General features: G+C 41.7%; 1 protein-coding gene across 1 annotated transcript in view; it reads right to left on the bottom strand.

Annotated features, from left to right (window-relative positions):
• PUF60 (poly(U) binding splicing factor 60) overlaps nt 1-21,136 on the bottom strand; it is a 303,002-nt gene that overhangs the window by 188,184 nt on the left and 93,682 nt on the right. The gene's annotated exons all lie outside the window — the stretch shown is intronic.

Raw genomic sequence — 21,136 nt, forward strand, 5'->3', positions numbered from 1 at the left:
GTATCGAGGGTCATCATTTGACTCCCAAGAGCACTACTCATCAGCCAAAACCTCCTGTGGAGCAGGCTGAGACCGAGACTGCCTCAACCTTGAAGAGTCATGTCCCCGAGAGGGGTGTCAAGGAGTCGGTTCCTGCATCAACTCCAACAAAGCTTCCTCCACTGGTGCTGAGACAGTGCCAACTTGTGTGGCAGTCGACACCGAGATCACACATGACACCAGTGTTGAACGTCTCACCATAGGCCGAGGGCCAAACAGGGCTGCAACTAGAGGCATGACTGGTGCAAGCACCTTGAACACTGATGTACTCTGTTGAATAAAGCCAGCCAGAAGCTCAGGGAGCAAGGCCTGGATGAGCTCATCGTGGGCCGACAGCGGGAAAGGCTGGGGTGTCGGCTCAGAGACAGGCTGCAGAACTGCTGGGGTCAAAATGGGAGGCTGGTCCTGGCTACATGAAGCATCCGCACTGGCACCTCTTGTACGGAGGGGGAGCGGTCCTACCAGTGCCAACACTTCTCAGGTGCCAAATCCCTCGGCATCATGCGTCGAGGGTGATCCAATACCAATGCTTCTTGGTCTTCGCCCAAAGCCGGTCATCAAGGCTCCTCGGTGCTGACGTCGAATCCTCCCATCGCCTCAGGGTTCGGTCCGATGCAGGTCGATCCTGAGGAGAGTGTTGAGGCAGGTAGAGACCCACTCGATGCACAACTGCTCCCAGTGTCAACACATCTAGCAGCCATACAGATTGATGCAACACCTGACACCAATGTTGAGGATTCGAACCAGGCTCCAAAAAAGCTTTTCGTGTTGAGCCTCCCTGGCCAACAAAGACACAGGACAAAGTTTGAAGGGCTATGATCAGACACCAAGAATGGATGTCTGTACCAGAGATGGTCCTACTGCATCAGACCATCTCTTAAAACGCTTACAGCCACTGGGAACGTTCGTGGACATGGAAGGAAAAACTTCTGTGGCCAAATCAAACAACTTGATGGTGTCGACAAACCAGAGAAAAGAAAGGGAGAACCAGACCGAAATCAAGGCCTAGACATGGAAAAAGAAAAGAAACTTAAAAGCAGAGAAAAAAATCTACAAATTAAAGGAAAGTAATAAGGGGAAACCCAAACTCGGAACAAGAAAAATTGCAAAAAAAGCACTCAGAAAAAGCTCTTCTGAACAGACTAAGAGGAACATATGAAAACGGAATCCATTCCTCACTGAGGTAAAAAAAAAAAGAATTGCCAGTCCCACGCTCTCACAGCAGGTGGGAAGGCACTAACTCAGTGGAGCAAGTCCCTCACTCCACAAAGCTCTTTTTAACTTGAAATAAGCTCCGGACTGGGCAACGTAGGTCACGTTACCCACATGGGAGAATTATAGGCCTGCTTGTCCTCGGTGAAAGTGCTCTTCAATTCGTTTTATATCATATGATGTATTGTATATTTTGTGATATGTAAAACAATTATTTGTAATCCACCTAGAGCTTCAATGTGTAGAAGAATATAAATATTCATATTAAATTAAATCCTCTACTATGCTTGGTAAGAAAGGGGATGGAATGCCAGTATGGCTATAGTGAGATGCTTTATCAAAAGCAACACAGTAGTTTATGCTCACCCTAAATTATACACTGACTTTAAAAAAATTACCTGTATTTGCACCACACTCAGATACTGCAGGGGTGGAAGCCACTGATGCAACAATGGCATTACATAAACCAAAATCTGAAAATGTTCCTTTGAAGAACTGTTTAGACATGCCAGATGATTTGCTTCACCAGTGTCTGCCAGTGTTTTTTTACGTTTTATTGCCTGAAGGTGATGGAAGCTCTGTTTGAGACACCACATGCACTATTTTTGTGTAAAGTTAAGTACTGCTTGTTTACATTTTGAATTTATTGAATATATTGAGAAAGAATTTTTAAGGAAGAAATTTACCATATAGACTGTAATGGTTGCATGGTGATATTTGGAATTTTTCTGACCAGTGATGTTTCTCTTGAGTAAGCTATTTGCTGTCTGGTGGCAGTGTAAAAGTCTTACTTCCAAAGTTCACTGAGGTCTTTTCTCCAATTGCTGATTCCTGTCTCTTGGTGACTTATTCTGGTTTATCTGAATGTATTTTGTGTATTTTGAGTGATTCACATTCAGCTCCTTTCTTTCTATTATCACATAAACAACAAATGCAAATAAAATAAAATAAAGGGAGATCCCATGGGAGGAGGTACTGTCATGCACGTTCAAGACAATAAATAAACCATTCACATAATTGTGATCTAAAAACATCAGGCACATGGTAAAATGACTGAATATTTAGCCAAATATTCCATAAGAAAGTAAGCTTTGTATGATGAAATTATGTCGTCTGCAATGGAGTGAAAGATAGCAGAACCAAAACAAAACATGGCCCACAACAAGCATTTCACTCAAATACTTTCTCCAGGGAATGCAATTCTGCAAAACATACACTGGTGTATTGTTTGGCCCTGCTGTCTCAGATGTCACTACCGAGTTTTCTGTCCTAAAAAACTTTGAAGGATTTTGGTTGTGCCCCAACATATTTTCAGGATAATCTTTTCTATAGTAGCAGTAAAAAGCATATTATTATGCTGATTCTGAGCAGTCTCCCTAGCTCACTAAGTCAGGAAACTAGGTATAGACTTCAATATAAATGCAAGTAAATCTAGGCAGGCTAAAGGTTAAGTTAATGGGACAGTGTTGCTGATTTTCTTGGGTTCAAGGTTCACCAAACATAAGAACAATGTGCCAACTGGGCTACACAAATTGGGCTTTGTTATGAGAGGGCACCTCAAGAAAACAAAATGGTACTCACATTCAAGAAGGCGTGAGACAAAGAGGATCCCAACAAAAATAATTATGAAGCGTGAGATCAAGGAATCACAGTAAAGCACGCTTCCTATTGACAAGTAGTACCCATATTCTAAATGGGATTTAAAAGAATCAGATTTAAGTCATGGAAATAATCTTGGAAGCCACCATTAAAGAGAAGATGGATGTGAACAATGAAGAAAAGCAAAAGAGTAGCAGGAGTTTTCCACAGTTCACAAGCATAATGTCAGTCTTCAAGATTTACTGTAATCAGAAACTGATTACTGAACTCTGTTCATTTGGCCTTCCTAATTCTGTCATGAATATTTGGCTAGCGATTTGCGTGGCTACCAGGATCAAACTTCTGTTCTTAAGAAAATGCACCGGCTCCCTATTGCCTGAACAATCAAAGTTGTGTTCCTGATTTTTTAAGGCCAACAAAAGTGATGAAGCAGACTATTCAAAACCATCTTTTATGAATTTTGCTTGGCTGTAAACCACACTGCATAGTACTTTGATGGACCAGAAAGGCAGTACATAATTGCAAAATTAGATCATATGAGCTTGCCTGTACTCTCAGGTCTGAGTGCGGCTACACTTTGTACTCCCTCACTTAGGGAGATGCAGGTGAATGGGAGCCATAAAATATCTTTCGTCTATTTTGGGTCCATGCTTTTGAATGCATTTCCACTGGCACTTCACTTGGAAGGTGATATACCATGATTCCAAAAGATGGTGAAGGACCACATTTGATGCTGTGATGAAGGTGCAAGAATGTATTAGATTATACCGATATAAATAAACAAGCTAAGGGGGAAATTCATCGAGCGGCATTATGACCTTGATGCATATTAAAGGAATTAGCGTGTGCTAAATGCTAAAAGCCCATTTTATTGCTATGGGCTTTTAGCACATGTTAATTCTCTTAACGCGCATTAAGGTGCATGAAGGTCATTACACTGCTTGATGAATCCCCCCCCCCCCCCCCCCAAAAAAAAAAAAAAAAGGTTTTTTCTTTTTCAAATATTTATAGCTTGCCCATAAGCAGCTCTGGGTGAGAAACAAAACATCTATGCAGTAGAGTCCCAGTTAACCAACCTTTGGTTATCTGACGCTCCAGATTATCTGACAGTCGGTTCATCAGGCTCCACCCACTCCCCCCCCCCCAAACTACTTCTTTCCCACCCACCTATCCCTTAACATCACCCACTTCCCTGATCTCGGAACCCCCTCAACTGCCTCCTCCCCAGGCACCCAATAAAAGTAGCCCCCCCCCCCCCCCCCCCAGGGTCTACCTTTAGAAGCCCTGGTGGTCCAGCAATGAGTTCAGGACAGGAGCATCCCCCTCTCGTTCCTGCAGGCTCTGTTTTGAAAATGGCTGCCACCAGACACAAGGCTGTCATCAGAATTCACGGCAGCCATTTTCAAAATGGAGCCAACACGGGCAGAAGCGAGGGGGGTTGCTCCTGCCTTGAACTCACTGCTGAACCACTAGAACTTCTAAAGTTAGACACCAAGGGGGGAGGGGGGGTTGGCTATTTTGTTCAGTGACCGAGGGGAGGCAATGGAGGAGGCGTCCAAGATCAGGGTGGCAGCTGCTGTTCTGGGGGGGGGGGGGGGACAAGTTTTGAGTATGCTGTTGGGCAGATGCGGTGGGTCTCAGATTATTCTACTTTTCAGTTATCCAACAACCTGTTGGTCCCAATTAAGTTAATTGAGACTCTACCATAATTAATACATTATTACATAAAACAACCTAGATGTAAATCCATTTTATTTGTACACTGTCCTTGCTAATGTCATATGTTACTTATTATTATATTTTATGTTTTTATTACCTACTGAATGGCCATTCCTTGTAGATTCTCTCTCTCTCTCTCGTCTCAACTAACCTACTACTACTACTACTACTTAACATTTCTAGAGCGCTACTAGGGTTACACGCAGCGCTGTACAATTTAACAAAGAGAGACAGTCCCTGCTCAAAGATGACCTCAAAAACCTCAAAGCAACAAGCCGTGAACAGCTCATGGGGCCATCACACTTGTGATGGTTTCAACAGCATAGTGAGTTATAAATAAACTAAATTCTATTAGATCAAGTTTCAGTTTTTTAGAACATTAGCAGCTAAAATTATATGAAAAATGTGCTCCATACAGTTTAACTGGATTTTGATAAAACTTCCAAAATGAAACTAGATTTCAGCGAGTCTATTTGTGATAGGATAAAGCTGAAGACAATGAACGAGCAATGACCTCAAAAACCTCAAAGCAACAAGCCGTGAACAGCTCATGGGGCCATCACACTTGTGATGGTTTCAACGGCATAGTGAGTTATAAATAAACTAAACTCTATTAGATCAAGTTTCAGTTTTTTAGAACATTAGCAGCTAAAATTATATGAAAAATGTGCTCCATACAGTTTAACTGGATTTTGATAAAACTTCCAACATGAAACTAGATTTCAGCGAGTCTATTTGTGATAGGATAAAGCTGAAGACAATGAACGAGCAATAATTAATAGTACAATCCAACTTATTTCACAAAGGAGATAAAGATAATCTAGTAGATATAAAGTGAAGTGGCAAATGATAATTAATGTGATTAAGTGCAAGATTAAGTCCAGGTGGACCACAAGAATATACAGATGTCATATGGATAGATACAGCTTAAAGAAGCATAGCCAACATGGATTTAGCTACGGGATGCTTCTCCTTACCAATCTGTTAGATTTAACAGCGTGAATAAACATGTGGATAAGTGTGAGCTTGTTGATAAGTATATCTGGATTTTCAGATGGTATTTGACGAAGTCCATCACAAGAAGCTCCTGAGGAAATTAAAACATCATGGGATAAGAACCAATGTCCTACTAGGAATTGGCTAAGACACAGAAAACACTGAGTAAGACAAAACTATCAGTATCTCAGTGAAGGAATCTTGGGTTACTACTAGACTCATCACTTATTTTGATCCTGCAAATTCAAACACCTTTAAAAACCTGTCTCTATCTCCTGAGGCAACTAAGAAATCTCTCTCCATGTATCATAAATGTGAGTGACCACAGTGGTTCATGCCATCATAAAGCCATGACTAACCTACTGTAATTCCCTGTACACTGGTCAAATCAAAAAGCAATGTTATTCACCTGTAGCAGATTTTCTCTGAGGACAGCAGTCCAAGTATTCTCATAGTTGGGTGACATCTGATGGAGACTGGTGCGGATGTTGCCTAGCGAGAAGATTGTAGAAGTTTCTAGCAGTGTCTCACGGTGCATGTGCTGGTGCTTTCCTGTCCAATGCACAAGCGCTGGTCCCTCAGTCATGTAATTTAGCTAAAGAATTCAACTCTATAGGAAGGTGGGACAGTTTATGAGAAAGCCTGCTGTCCTTGGAGAACATCTGCTACAGGTGAATAACTTTGCTTTCCCCGAGGACAAGGCGGTCAGTTGTATTCTTACAGCTGTGGAATCCCTAGCTACCAGGCTCACTGAAATCAACAATCCTAGAACAATAAGGACTCAAAATGTTGAGGCCTTCAAGTCAATGAACCTGAAGCTATTTACCTAGTAATTGTGAAGCTGCAGCCTGGAACCAAAGAAAACTGGGCCTGGGAGTGGGGGGGGGGGGGGGGAGGAGGAGGAGGATTGGCGTTGATTTGGTAGACACTGAACCAATTCTTATTAGTAATCCCTTCCTTCCGAGAGGTAATCCGTCAACACACCAGGAAGATTATCTTTTCAGTTCAGGGCGCCAAACACTGGAACAACTTACCCAGTCCCTCTGCCAACAGACATCCCTCCAAGACTTTAAAATCAATCTAAAATCAATCTCTGATGCATACTCCTAACCCCACTAGGAAAACAGCAGACACAAAGCATATTGGACCCTTCAGACCAGTTTCAGTCCTCTTTTCATTTCACCCTCTCTTCTATCCCATATGAAAACTGTAGTTATATCCCTCCCACTTTTCAATGCTCTACTATTTTCTTACTTTACTTTACGTTTTAGAATGTAAGCCACTCAGACATCCTTTTGATGGTCGGGATAGTAAATTTTACAATAAACTTGAATTCTTCAAGACTGCCTGCCCAAATTAGTTGTCACATAGGGTTATCCTACTCAAAACAGTAATGAGAAGTGAATGTGTGGACAGATGACCACGTTGCAGCTTTGCAAATCTCCTCTATGGAGGCCAACCTCAAGTGGGCTACTGTCCTAGCCACAGCTACTACTACTACTTAACATTTCTATAGCGCTACTAGACATACGCAGAGCTGTACACTTGAACATGAAGAGACAGTCCCTGCTCGACAGAGCTTACAATCTAATTAGGACAGACAAACAGGACAAATAAGAGATAAGGGAATTACTAAGGTGGGGATGATAAAATAAGGGTACTGAACAAGTGAGTAAGGGTTAGGAGTTAAAAGCAGCATCAAAAAGGTGGGCTTTTAGCCTAGATTTGAAGACTGCCAGAGATGGAGCTTGATATACTGGCTCAGGAAATCTATTCCAAGCATATGGTGCAGCAAGATAAAAGGAATGGAGTCTGGAGTTAGCAGTGGAGGAGAAGGGTGCAGATAAGAGAGATTTACCCAGTGAACGGCGTTCCCGGGGCAAAGTGTAGGGAGAGATAAGAGTGCAGAGGTACTGAGGATCTGCAGAGTGAATGCACTTATAAGTCAATAAGAGGAGTTTGAACTGTATGCAGAAATGCATAGGAAGCCAATGAAGTGACTTGAGGAGAAGCCTAATATAAGCCTAGCGACACTGGTGGAATATAAGTCATGCAGCAGAATTCTGACATTGTAAGCCTTGACATGACCCTCTAAAGTCAGTCCGACCTGGGCAAAAGTGAAGAAGATGCAATTTGCTAGCCAATTAGAAAGTGTGCATTTGGCTACACCCATCCAGTCTGAGTCAAAAGAAACAACAAGCTGGTTGGACTGTATGGGCCATGTAGTACACTCTCACCAAGATGAGCATGTGGTTTTGGCAGAACAAATTAAGATGGAACCTTGACACTATCTTAAAAAGGAACAGGGTGGGTGTGGAGAACTACCCTAGTGTGATAAAACTTAGTGTAAGTTGGATCTGCTACTAGGGCTTGAAACTCACTGACCCTGCGAGCTGAAGTGACCACCACCAAAACACAACTTTCCAGGTCAAATACTTCAGATGAGAGGAATCAAGTGGCTCAAAAGGAGCTTTCATCAGCTGGGTGAGGACAACATTGAGATCCCATGACACATAGGAGGTTTGATTTGGGGGGTGGGGGGAGACTTTGTCAACAGATTGGTAGGAGGTTTGATAGGGGGGACTTTGTCAACAGCAAACCTCTCATGAAGCAAACAACTAGAGCTGTACAGAGATGGCCTTACCTCTTACACGCTGATAAGCACTAATTGCACTGAGATGAATCCTTACTGAGTTAGTTTTTAAACCAGACTCAGAGAGGTGCAGGAGGTATTCAAGCAGTTTTTGTGTAGGGCAAGTGAGGGGATCTAAGGCCCTCACACCAGACAGCAAACCTTCTCCGCTTAAGAGAGTAACACCTCTTAGTGGAGTTTTTCCTGGAAGTCAGCAAGACGCAAAACACACTATCAGATAAACCTAAGGAACCAATTCTGTGCTCTCAACATCCAAGCAGTGAGGGTCAGGGATTGCAGGTTGGGATGCAAAAGGGATCTTTCATTCTGCATGAGGAGGGTCGGAAAATAATCCAATCTCTACGGATCTTTGGAAGATAAGTCCAGAAGAGGAAACTAATAAGGGATGATTAGCATAGCTCCACCGTCTTGTCCGAGTTTCAGCAAAGCCTTCACTATGAGAGGAATCGGATACACATACAGAAGACCTTTCCCCCAATGTAGGAGAAAGGCATGACGCTAATCTGCTGTATGATCTGAGCCCGAAACAAAACTGGGGGACTTTGTTGTTGAGAGGAGTAGCAAAAAGATCCAACGAAAAGAGTGCCCCACTCACAGGGGATCTTGCGCAAAACCCTGTTCAGTCTGTCCCTGTTCTGTTTGCCTGCCAGGTATATGGCTCAAAAGACAATTCCATGAAGGCAGGCCCACTGCCTCCTGACACAAGAGGAAGGATCAAGTCCCGCCCCCCCCGCCCCCCACTTGTTCACATAGAACACTACAACCTGGTTGTCCATTTGAATGAGAATTTGGTTTTGTAGCCGATCTCTGAAAGCCTTTAGGAGCGTTCTAAATGGCCCTGAGCTTGAGGAAGTTGATATACTAAGTCTTTTCATGATCCCTGGGTGTGAAGCCCATCTACATGAGATCTCCCCCCCCCCCTCCCCCAAGTTGGATGCATCCATTGTTAACATCTTCTGAGGTGGTGGAATTTGGAATGGTAGTCTCACAGTTAAACTTGTCCCAACTGTCCACCATAGAAGGGCATGACTCAAATCTGGAGAAATCTGGATGACATCTGTTAGGTTCCCAGTCACCTGAGACCACTGGGAAGCTACAGTCCACTAGGCATGTCTCAAATGGAGACGTGTGATGGGAGTGACATGCACCATCGAGGCCATGTGGTCCATTAATCGCAACATTTGCCAAGCTGTGACCTGCTTGCTGCTTCGGACCTGCGAGGTGAGAGTTATCAAGGTCTCTGCTCTCAGTTAAGGAAGAAAAGCCCGAGCCTGCAATGTACCTAGCAGGGCTCCTAAGTACTCCAATCACTGACCCGGGAGTAGGGGTAGTTTATCACGAACTCCAGCAGCTCTTAACATCCGAATAGTTAGCCACACTGACTCCGTTGCTCCCTCCTGTGATATGCTCTTGACCAGCCAGCCACCCCAATCAGACTCCTCTTCATATTCAGATCAGACTGAGTCTACACCTGTCCTGGCTCAGTGGAACCACGTTCATGCCCCAAAGAAACCCAGACATAGAGGATCTCTCCACAGGCATGGATGGAGCCTCAGGAAGAATATGGGGCTGATCCACAGTTGGCACAAGCAGCCTTGATGCCCGAGTGGATTGCAACTACTGTATCTGTGCCAACTCCTCCCTAAGTATGGCTCAATACCACTCATCAAAGGAAGAGAGGCAGCCTGAGATGTTGGTGCTGAACCAGAAGCGAGAACCTGGCTGCTTGAAAACTTGTGCACCGGCCCCTCTACCAAAGTGAGGAAGCCAATGCCCCAAAGTTCTCCGCACCGAGCACTGAAGAGGACCAATGCTTACGCTTCTCCAGCTTCCCCCGATGCTCAGTATTGCAGCCCTTTGGTGCCGATGAGGACAACATCGAACCATAAGCATAGTCGGGTCTAATGCTGACCAGTCCCAGGGTCTACTTTCAGTGCCTGATGTCGAGAGAGGTGGAGACCTCTTCGATGCCGGTACACTCCCAGTGGTTTCTGAAGTCTTAACAGCCATAGAGGTCGATGCTTCCAATGCCGATGTCAATGGATCGGCCTTCAAGGAGCCAAAATGTCTCTCTGTGTCCTCAGCTGCATTTTTTAAACAGAGAGAACAAGAGTCAAGGTAATGGTTAGTTCCAAGGTACCCAATGCACCAAGAGTGCGGGTTCACTACCGAAATCACCCGATTACACTGGTCACACTGCTTGAAGTCACTGGGGGTCTTCTTGGACATTGAAAAAAGAATCAAGGCCAAATTAAATTCCTCAATTGTGAACCTCAAAACAAGGCAACGTTCAAATTGAGATCAGTGCTCCAGCCTAAGCGGGCCTAGCAATTCAAGAAAAATAAAGGAAACTTTAAAAGCTGAAAACTAAAACTAATATAAACAGAACAAGGTAGGATAAAAGAAAAAGAAACCAAAAACACCCAAATGGGAAGGCACTGTGAAGAAGAAGAAGAAATATGCATAGTGAAGAGAACACAATGACATGCCCTTCCTGTCTGCGGAAAAATGAAGACTGAGGGACCCGAGCTCACATCAGGCAGGAAGGCTACCAGCATATGCACAGTGGAACACTTCTAGAAACTTCTACAATCTTCTCACTAGTCAGCATCCACACCGGGCTCCATCGGATGACGTCACTCAACTGTGAGAATAAAACTGGTTTGCACGTCCTCAGAAAAAGAGTTTGCACCAGCTTCAACTTATTCAGAATGCTGCAACATGACTAACAGTGGACTCAAATGGCAAATGACCACATCACACCCTTCTTGCAAAATCTACACTGGCTTCCAGTACCTTGCAGGCCAGACTTAAAACTCTGATTTTTAAGGTTCTCAGTCATGGAGAAGCAAAGTTTGTACTCTTCTTCTTCCTTTGCCTTCCTGTTTCTCCCTGCTCTTTGCAGGTAAAGCAGGGGGATCAGGATAAGCTGCACAAAATTAGGAACTTCAAAAGATCCTACTGGCAAGTTCCAACTGCAGATTAAAGATCTCTTGTGTCAATCCTTACACAATCACACACATTTTATTGTGTACCAAAAATTCATACGTTTTTGACTCAACCACCTAAGCAGCCTATTGTTACCAGTATGGGTACTCTGTGTTCCACCTCTGCATTTCCCTTTTCCTGTCCACTGGAATTTTTTTTTTAATATGCATTACGTTGAGACTTTTTAATATATACATTTTTTTTGTGTGTGTTTCTTGTCTATGTCCATGTTTTACTTGCTATATACACTATCTTGGGTAAATTTCTTTTTCAAAAATGTATGCAAGTAATTCTAACAAATAAATAAATGTGATTAAGTTCCTCCATCCACTGGTTTCACAAATTAAATAGTTATGTTTGATGCCAACTATCTGATTCTTTTTTTGGAATATTATCAGGGTCCTCTATTGGACTGCTTATTAGTTATCTATACCCTACATACTAATATCCTTGAACTTCAGGCTATTCAAGTGACTAAAGGCCTCTTTTACTAAGCTGCACTAGCGATTCCCCGCATGGCAAATGAGGAAGCCCATTCAATTCCTATGGGCTTCCTCTCATTTGCAGTGTGGGAATTCTTAGCATGGCTTATAAAAAAACACCGTGTTCTCTCACTTCTTGGATGCTTGGACACTCTATATTGATGTTATCTTCATAATATGGTCTGGCACAGAGCAGTTACTAAATTAAGTTTCACCAGGTTTAATTCCTGAGACCCTAATTCGCCATTTTCTATGCAATTTTATTTCTACTACAATAGCATTCTTAGATACACTGATTTCAATAACATCTACTGGATTTAAAGACAATTTATAGAAAAAAGTGACAATAATAATTTACTCCAATATCATAGCCTCCATCCTTGGAGTATAAAGGGCAATATACCTATGGGTCAATTTCTTAGACTCAGACATCTGTGCTCCACTAGTGAAGAATTTCAGGTGAGAGTCGTGGATGTGCGTCAGTGATTTCAGAAGGGTTATCCCAATTGGATTATCAGGTAAGCTTATAAGAGGGCTTTAAATGTTTTTCCATCTATTTTATTCATACCACCAACTCAAAAATCTGTTTCATCTTTTTCAAAAATGTATGCAAGTAATTCTAACAGACCTTTTTGGTTAAGAACATAGTTCAGAAACACTGGTCTGTTCTTAAAATTTCACCTATATTGTTTCTGTTAGCCCCTGCATTGCATATAACTGGAAGGAGAATTTTAAAGATCAAACTGTGCTGCCATTTTTACCTATAGATGATGTACTAGTACTATAGACCAAACAGGTCCCTGACCATTTTGAATGTGCCCAAGCATCACCGACCTGGCCCTATGTGCTAGAAGGTTGTCAAGTTAGAGACACCATTTCACATTTGGAAAATAAAATGAAATATCACACATATTATAATACAGCCCAAGTTATAAGTGCAGTTTTTTGCTTGTGTAATGTGGTATAGATAGGTCAGAGAAGAATTACGATCATCTGAGCCAAACTCAATAAGGTGAGCCCACACTGTTGGTTAAGCATTGACGGGATGGGACTTGACGTACCGCCTTTCTGTGGTTACAATCAAAGAGGTTTACATATTATATTCAGGTACTTATTTAGTACCTGGGGCAATGGAGGGTTAACTGACTTGCCCAAAGTCAAAAGGAGCTGCCGTGGGAATTGAGCCCTGGTCACCAGGATCAATGCCTGCTGCACTAACCACTAGGCTACTCCTCCAAGCATATAACTTTTTATGTTACATTTGTACCCCGCGCTTTCCCACTCATAGCAGGCTCAATGCGGCTTACATGGGGCAATGGAGGGTTAAGTGACTTGCCCAGAGTCACAAAGCCTGTGCCTGAAGTGGGAATTGAACTCAGTTCCTCAGTTCCCCAGGACCAAAGTCCACCACCCTAACCACTAGGCCACTCCTCCACTCCTATGACAGGATGGGGGACCCGCAGTTTGTAGTCCTGGAAAAGGTGTCCTCACAGCACAGTGGTAATGCCTCACAAGACTCATTTATGGGGAGCAGTGACAGATTGTTGAATGACAGCCTCTATACCTTACCAGTTGACTGAGTGATATACATTTTGAGGGGGTATATGTTCTGAGCTTGTGGCCAGAAAGAACTGGACTTGTTGATAAGGTCAAGTAACAGAAGTAAAAAACATGGAATTTGTATACATGTGAGAAAGTATGATAGATGTGAAAGATCATTGTGTACTGTGGCTGGCAGAAGCATTTCTGAAGAGGAGGGAATTGGTCTTCTACCGAGTGAGTTTGACAAGAATTCTGTATTATGGTTTTACAGCTGAATGTTTGGGATTGGGTGGATATTATGAATGGTTTCAAATGTGTTATATACATTTTTTGTAACTTTATGTACAATCTAATATTAAGTTTTTTAAGAAAAGTTGTTTAGTGACCAATTTGGATATTATGTAACTGGCAACTTTAGCAGTTATATACCAGCCCACTGCTTCGGAACTTTTGGCAATCTATCCTACCCCACTGAGCTACATCAGGCAAACACAGGTTACACTGGAGATAAATTAATAGAGAAATTATTTGTTTAGCAGTCGTGCTATGGGTGGTTATGATTACAGAAAAGCTTTAAAACCACTGTTGTGATTGATGTGAAATGCCAGAATTTTGTATATAGCAAGAACATAATAGTCATATTGGGTCAGACTGAGGGTTCATCTAGAACAGTATACTGCTTCCAACAGTGGCCAAACCAAGTCAAAAGTACCTGGTACAAATCAAAATAGTGGCAAGATTCCATGCTACCAATCCCAGGGGCAGCAGTGGCCTCCAGCATGTCTGTCTCAATAGCAGACTATAGACTTATCCTACAGGAAATTGCCAAACTTTTTTAAAACCCAGATATGCTAACTGCTACAACCATATCCTCTTGCAACAAGTTCGAGAGCTTAACTATTCATTGAGTGAAAAAATATTTCTTCCTATTCGTATTAAAAATATTACCATGGAACTTCATTAAGTGTCTACTAGTCTTTGTACTTTTTGTTTTTTTAAAGAGTAAAACACTGATTCACTTCTACACCACTCAGGATTTTGTAGACCTCTATCATATTCCCCCCCCCCCCCCCCCCCCTCAGCCATCTGTTTTCCAAGAGCCCTAACATCTTTAGCCTTTCCTCATATGAAAGGACTTCCAATCCCTTTATCATTTTGGTCACCCGTCTTTGAACCTTTTCTAATTAGATTGTAAGCTCTGTCAAGCAGGGACTGTCTCTTTATGTTCAAGTGTACAGCACTGCGTACGTCTAGTAGCGCTATAGAAATGGTAAGTAGTAGTAGTTCTAATTGTGCGATGTCTTTTTTTGAGATACGGCAACCAGAACTGCACGCAATACTCAAGGTGAGGTCGCACTATGGAGCGATTATAAGAGGGATTATAATATTCGTCATCTTATTTTCCTTCCTTTTCCTAATAACTCCTTGAATCCTGTTAGCTTTTTTGGCTGCAACAACACAGTGGACAGAAAATTTCAGCATACTGTCTACAATGGCATCTAGATCTTTTCTTGGGTGCCAACTCCTAAGGTGGACCCTAGCATCAAGTAACTATGATTTAGATTATTCTTCCCAATGTGTATCACTTTGCATTTGTCCACATTAAATTTCACCTGCCATCTGGATATGCCCAGTCTTCCAATTTCCTAAGGTCTTCCTGCAATTTTTCACAGTCAGTATGCATTTTAATAACTTTGAATATTTTTGGCTCATCCACAAATTTAATCATCTCACTCGACGTTCCTATTTATAGATAATTTATAAATAATTTAAATAGCACCGGTCACAGTACAGATTCCTGAAGCACTTCACTGTTCACCCTCCTCCATTGAGAGAAATGGCTATTTAAACCTACCTTCTGCTTTCTATCCACTAACCATTTCCTAATCCACAAAAAACATTGCCTCCTATCCCATGGCTTTTTAATTTCCTCTGGCGTCTCATGAGGGAATTTGTAAAAAGCTTTCTGATAATCTAGATACACTACATCAACCAGCTCACCTTTATCCACATGTTTATTCATACCTTCAAAGAAATGAAGCAAATTAGTGAGGCAATACTTACCTTGGCACCAATGTCAGGCTTACCGATCATCCCAGAAGCCTTTTTAAAAAATAACTTTATATTGGCCACCTTCCACTCTTCAAGTATTATTTTAATGACAGATCACTGATAGCATATCAGTAATTTCATATTTGAGTTCTTTCAGTACTCTGGAGTATACACCACCTGGTCCAAGTGACTTACTACTCTTTAATTTGTCGATTTGGCTCAGTATCAGGCATATTTTCAAAGCACTTAGCCTTCCAAAGTTCCATAGAAACCTATGGAACTTTGGAAAGTTAAGTGCTTTGAAAATATGCCTCAATGTCTTCCAGGTTCACAGAGATTTCTTTCAGTTCCTCTGCATCATCATCCTTGAAAAAACATTTCTGGTACAGGTAGATCTTTCATATCTTCAGTAAAGACCAATGCAATATCCAGAGAATATGACCTTGTCCTCCCGAGTGCCCTTTTACTCTGATGATCTAATGGTCCCACAGATTCCCTCACAGGCTGTCTGCTTCTGGTATACCTGAAAAAGTTATTACTATGAGTTTTCACCTCTGTGGCAAGTTTCTCTTCATATTCTCTTTTAGCCGTCTTTATCAATGATTTGCATCTAACTTGCCACTATTTATGTTGCTTCTTGTTTTCTTCATTCGGTTCCTCTTCCATTTTTTGAAGGAAGTTCTTTTACTTTTAACAGCTTCTTTCATGTCTCCCTTCAACCATGCTGGCTGTCATTTGCTCTTCTTTCCACCTTTATCAATACATGGAATAAATCTGGTCTGGGCTTCCAAGATGGTTTATTTTTTTTTTTTTAAACACCCATGCCTGATTTGAAGTCTTAATTTTTGCAGCTGATCCTTTTAGCTGCTTTTTTTTTTTTAAACCTTTTTCCTCATTTTATCATAATCGCCCTTTCAAAAATTAAATGCTGCTACAGTAAATTTCCTTAGTAACTTGACTCCAGTTATTAAGTCAAATTTCATCATGTTATGATCACTATTTCTCAATTGGCCCAACACTTTTACTTCTCGTACCAAATCCTGTACTCCACCAAGGACGAGATCTAAAATAGCTCCCCCTTGGTTCCTGGACCAGCTGCTCCAAGAAGCACTCATTTATTACATCTAGGAATTTTACCTCCCTAGCACTCCCTGATGTGACATTTATCCAATCAATACTGGGGTAATTAAAAACACCCATTATTACAGTGTTGCCAAATTTGCTAGCTTTCCTAATTTCTGTTAACATTTCTTCATCTGTCTGATCGTTCTGGCATGGTGAACGTTAGTATAACACTACCAGTACACTCTTTCCTCTCACACATGGAACTTCTATCCATAAAGATTCCATACTGCTACCTGTTTCCTGCAAAATGTTTATTTTGTTTGACTCAATTCTTTCTTTAACATATAGTGCAACCTCCCCTCCAATCTGATCCACCCTACCATTGTGATATAATTTGTACACTGTTAACAAAGGGGCCCATTGGTTGTCCTCCTTTCACCAGGTCTCTGAGATGCCTACTATATCTACCTCATCATTTAGTGCTATATATTCTAACTTTCCTAATGGTTAGTACAGTGAGCTGAGATCCTGGGGAACTGGGTTCGATTCCTACTGAAGCTCCTTGTGACCCTGGGCAAATCACTTAACACTCCACTGCCCCAGGTACAAAAAACACCTTAGATTGTAAGTCCACTAGGGACAAAAAAAGAACCTGCATACAATGTGTACAGCGCTATATACATCTAGTAGCACTATAGAAATAAATAGTAGTAATAGTTATTTTTTAGGCTTCTAGCATTTGTATACAGACACTTCAAACTGTGGTTTCTAATTGCATCTACAAGCTGCTTAGAACTTGAGAGGAATATCTGCAGCCTTAAAAACGACTGGTTTTCTTTTACCTTTGTTGAAACCTATTGGGATTCCCTAAATGTACTGTTTTAATAGCATCCCTCAATGATACCTCACTCTGAACCATGTGCTCTGTCCCCCACACCCCTCCCCCATTCTAGTTTAAAATCTGCTCTATCTTCTTTTTAAACATTAGTGCCTGGTTCCATCCTGGTTCAAGTGGAGTTCATCCATTCAGAATAGGCTGCCCCTTTCCCAGAACGCTGCTCAGTTCCTAACATATCTAAATCCCTCATACTCGTACCACTGTCTCAACTACTCACTGAGCTCTGCCTGCCTCTTGGGTCCTGCAAATGGAACGGGGAGCATTTCTGAAAATGCTACTCTGGAGGATAAGAATTTTAGCTTTCTACCTAAGAGCCTAAATGTGGCTTCCAGAACTTCCCTCTCACATTTTCCATTGTGGTTGGTACCCACATGTACCAAGACAGCTGGCTCCTCCCTAGAACTATCTAAAATCATGCGTGATGCGTGAGGTCCATAACCTTCACACCAGGCAGCCAACTAACCAAGAGATCCTCACGTCTACAACCACCCAGCTATCTGTATGCCTAAAGATCGAATCATCAACTACAATGGCTGACCTAACCTTTACTTCCTGGGCAGAAGCCCTGGAGACACATCCTTGGTGCACCCCCTGGGCGGCAGGTCCTGGTTATAGGATTACTTTCTGTATTACCAGGGTGATGCTCTCCTTTTAGGTGACCTACCTCCTCCAAGGCAGAACAGGGACTATCAGACTGGAAGTGGGACTATACTGTGTCCCTGCAGGTCTCCTCTTTAAACCTCTCTGTCGGCTCCTCCGCCACTCTAAATTCATAAGACCAGATCCGTTCTCGGAAAGCTAGTTCTTTGCACCAAGAACACACATATAACCTCTCGCCAACTGGGAAATAATCATAAATGTGACACTCAATGCAGAAGACCAGTTAGAACTTCTCTCGCTGCTGGACTGCTGTCTACATCTTTGTACTTGTGAGTTCTTTAATTAAAATTTGTTAAGGTACTAGGAATATTAGACAAATATAAAGAGCATTAAGATTATATGGCATATTATGTGATTTTGTTAGTTTGCTTCTCAGCAAGTATAGGATTGTTAAAGTCAATCTGCAGATGAATATATTCTGTAACCACATATCCCTTTTTGGTCTCTTAATCAGAATAACTGACTAAATTAAGACTTTAAATTAAGCAATGTGCCGGGGTGGGTGAGAAATAAGATTTTACTAGGTTCTTCTATACCTTCTAGAGGCTATCTGTTAATGGTCTAGGCTGTGACAATTAAGTTTCAACCTCTGGCAGAAAGTTTAAGACTACAGGGAAAAGGGTTTTACACTATTTAAACTAGTTAATAAAGTTTACTGGTTTTTTTTAAATATGAACTGATTTTATTAATAAACCCACAATTTTTCTCTTGTACCTATCTAAGTCACCAAAGCACAGATCAAAATAATGTTCACTTACCCAGAGTAATGTCCTCTTCTTTCACTCCTTGGCCATAGTTTATTGTTTCCTCTTTTTCTTTGTCCGTGGTTAGAGACCGACCGAAATCTGGGTAAATTCTTTGATTTTATCTGAAAATTCTAGTGCATTTGTGGATGAAACTCAACACCCCCATCCCCCACCACCAGCATCGCCAAAGAGCGGATCCCACAGAGCCGGCTACCTTGACCACCTGAAGGCCCTCCTACTTTTAAATGCCCTGGTGAAGTTGTAGTTAAGTTTACCAGGTCTACTTCTCTTAAGAAGTAATGTTTTACAGTTTGGGAGACAATGAATATTGCTATCTCTGAGCAGCTATTATTTCATAAGTTGACTGAAGGGGAGGGGAGGAGGAGGAAGTTGGGGATAGGCAGAGGGTGGTACGGGGAGGAAAGCAGACTGAAAAATACTTGATATATGGTGTATTGAAGTATGTCGAGACACTTTTGTGAATTAGATGGTTAAAATTCATTGGAAATGCACTGTTATTATGTGTTGAACATCTACAAAAACTGTTGAAAGTAAGTCCTAGAGGGTAATGTCAAGGTAATGGTATCAGAAGTAACACGTGGCTGTTTGGTTTTGAGGGGCTATCAGAGTTAAGGCCCTTGGGGACCATTGTGCAATGGCGGAATTTCTATTTTGGGGGGAGGGGAAACAGGGGGTTAGGGAAGAGTTAATATAAAAGTTGATGATGGCTTTTACAGTTGAAGTGTATCAGGATTACTTTGATATCGTTGTAAAAGATGAATACATTCATTTGAATACTGTACTTGAATGTCATCAATAAAAAATTGTTGAAACATAAACGCCCTGGTGGTCTAGAAGCAATTCTCAGTCTCTCCTGCCGACATCGGTTCCTCAGTCAAAACGGCTGCCGAGACTGTCATGAGAGGTCCCAGCAGCTATTTTGAGAATGGAACCAGCATGGGCAGCAGCAATCCCAGGAAAAGCCTTTTGGCGGTTGATACAGCAGGACTCACTCTCTCTGCGGGGGAGGGGGCACCATTTTCGAATTCGGTTTTAGCAGCAAACAAGCAGCAAATTTCGTCTGCCGATTCGGTTTTGGTCAAAATCGAGAACTCTGGTTTTGGTCGCCCTTTACCTTTGTCACACAGAATCTATGGCACATTAATAAGCCTAGTCATACATTTGCAGGGGCAATGCATATGTTTATTCTTTTGTACATCTTACTTGGGTAATAAAAAACTGGAGTCAAAAAGTGGAGACAACAAATTGCAGCTATTATAATGTCCCAGTAAAGGAAGACTGGTTGGCTCAAGGAATTGGCATGGGTTTAACAGCCTTACACCCTTCGGTCACTAGTTCAAATTCAGTTCAACAGTGACCTAAAGCAATTTAACAACCTATGTGAAATGAGTTGGAGTTTTGTACCTAGAGGACAGATATCAACATCAAAAAACCTACATTGCATTTTGCACCAACTGGCACCACTCTTGGCAGATTGAGCAAAGACTACACAGGCATGAAGTATGGACTTAGCCCTCTCTCTGAAATGGGTCCCTCAAGAGTTAGACTAAGACACTAGTACAGCACTGCATGAAACCATGCATTTCCACCGTCTGTGTCAGGACAATGGAGAGCTTACTTCCAGTGCTAGCAAACCAACATTTTTCACAAGCATTAAATTCACTTCTAAAAATGGTCAAAACAGAATACCTTGTTAGGATAAAACCTATGAAACTACAACTTTAAAGAATCTGCAGAATCAGATCATGAGAACAGGATAATGGGAGAAAGACTTGCTACTCTAAACTCTGCAATTATTGTGAGCTCTCTGAACCTCAGCTAACAAAATACATTTCTCACATATCTACAAACGGTCACAGAATTACAAGATAATCCTTTGTGTTTGAGAACCTAAACAGATACCTGGGCAGAGCTATTTTCATATACTTTGGTTAAAAATGTAACCTATATAGACTGAATAAAAGACTCACAGTGAGACAGCACACACTATACCTCTTCCCAACACAACAGTTGTTCAGATCACTACTTTCAGGCTTTTTAAGCTTTTGATGTTCCTCTGCAGATGACTTTTCTAGATCAGGGTTCCATAAGAGTGCAGTATCTCTAGAGAGACATCGTCCCCTTCCCCCTCCCCCCATTCTGAAATAATGCTTTTCAGGAGCACTGAAACATAAAAAGTCATCTCTTGAAAGCATCTCTCCAGTAAGCAGTAACAGTACAATACTCATTAATATGGGTGATGCTTCTTTGTAGCTTCCAGCTCACATCTACTCATCTTACCAGTTAAAAAACATTGCCTTTGCAAGTCTGGTGACTTTCTGAGCCACAAAATATACCATTTTGTAAGATAAAATTAAGTCTTTACCTCTAATCAGAGAGGAATAGTAAAAAAAACTGCACAATAAAATGTGGCATGAAGAGGGTGTGTATAGTGTCAGAACCCATACAACACCTATGCCAGGTG

Source organism: Microcaecilia unicolor, chromosome 1, assembly GCF_901765095.1.
Source record: "Microcaecilia unicolor chromosome 1, aMicUni1.1, whole genome shotgun sequence".
NCBI classification, from domain to species: domain Eukaryota; kingdom Metazoa; phylum Chordata; class Amphibia; order Gymnophiona; family Siphonopidae; genus Microcaecilia; species Microcaecilia unicolor.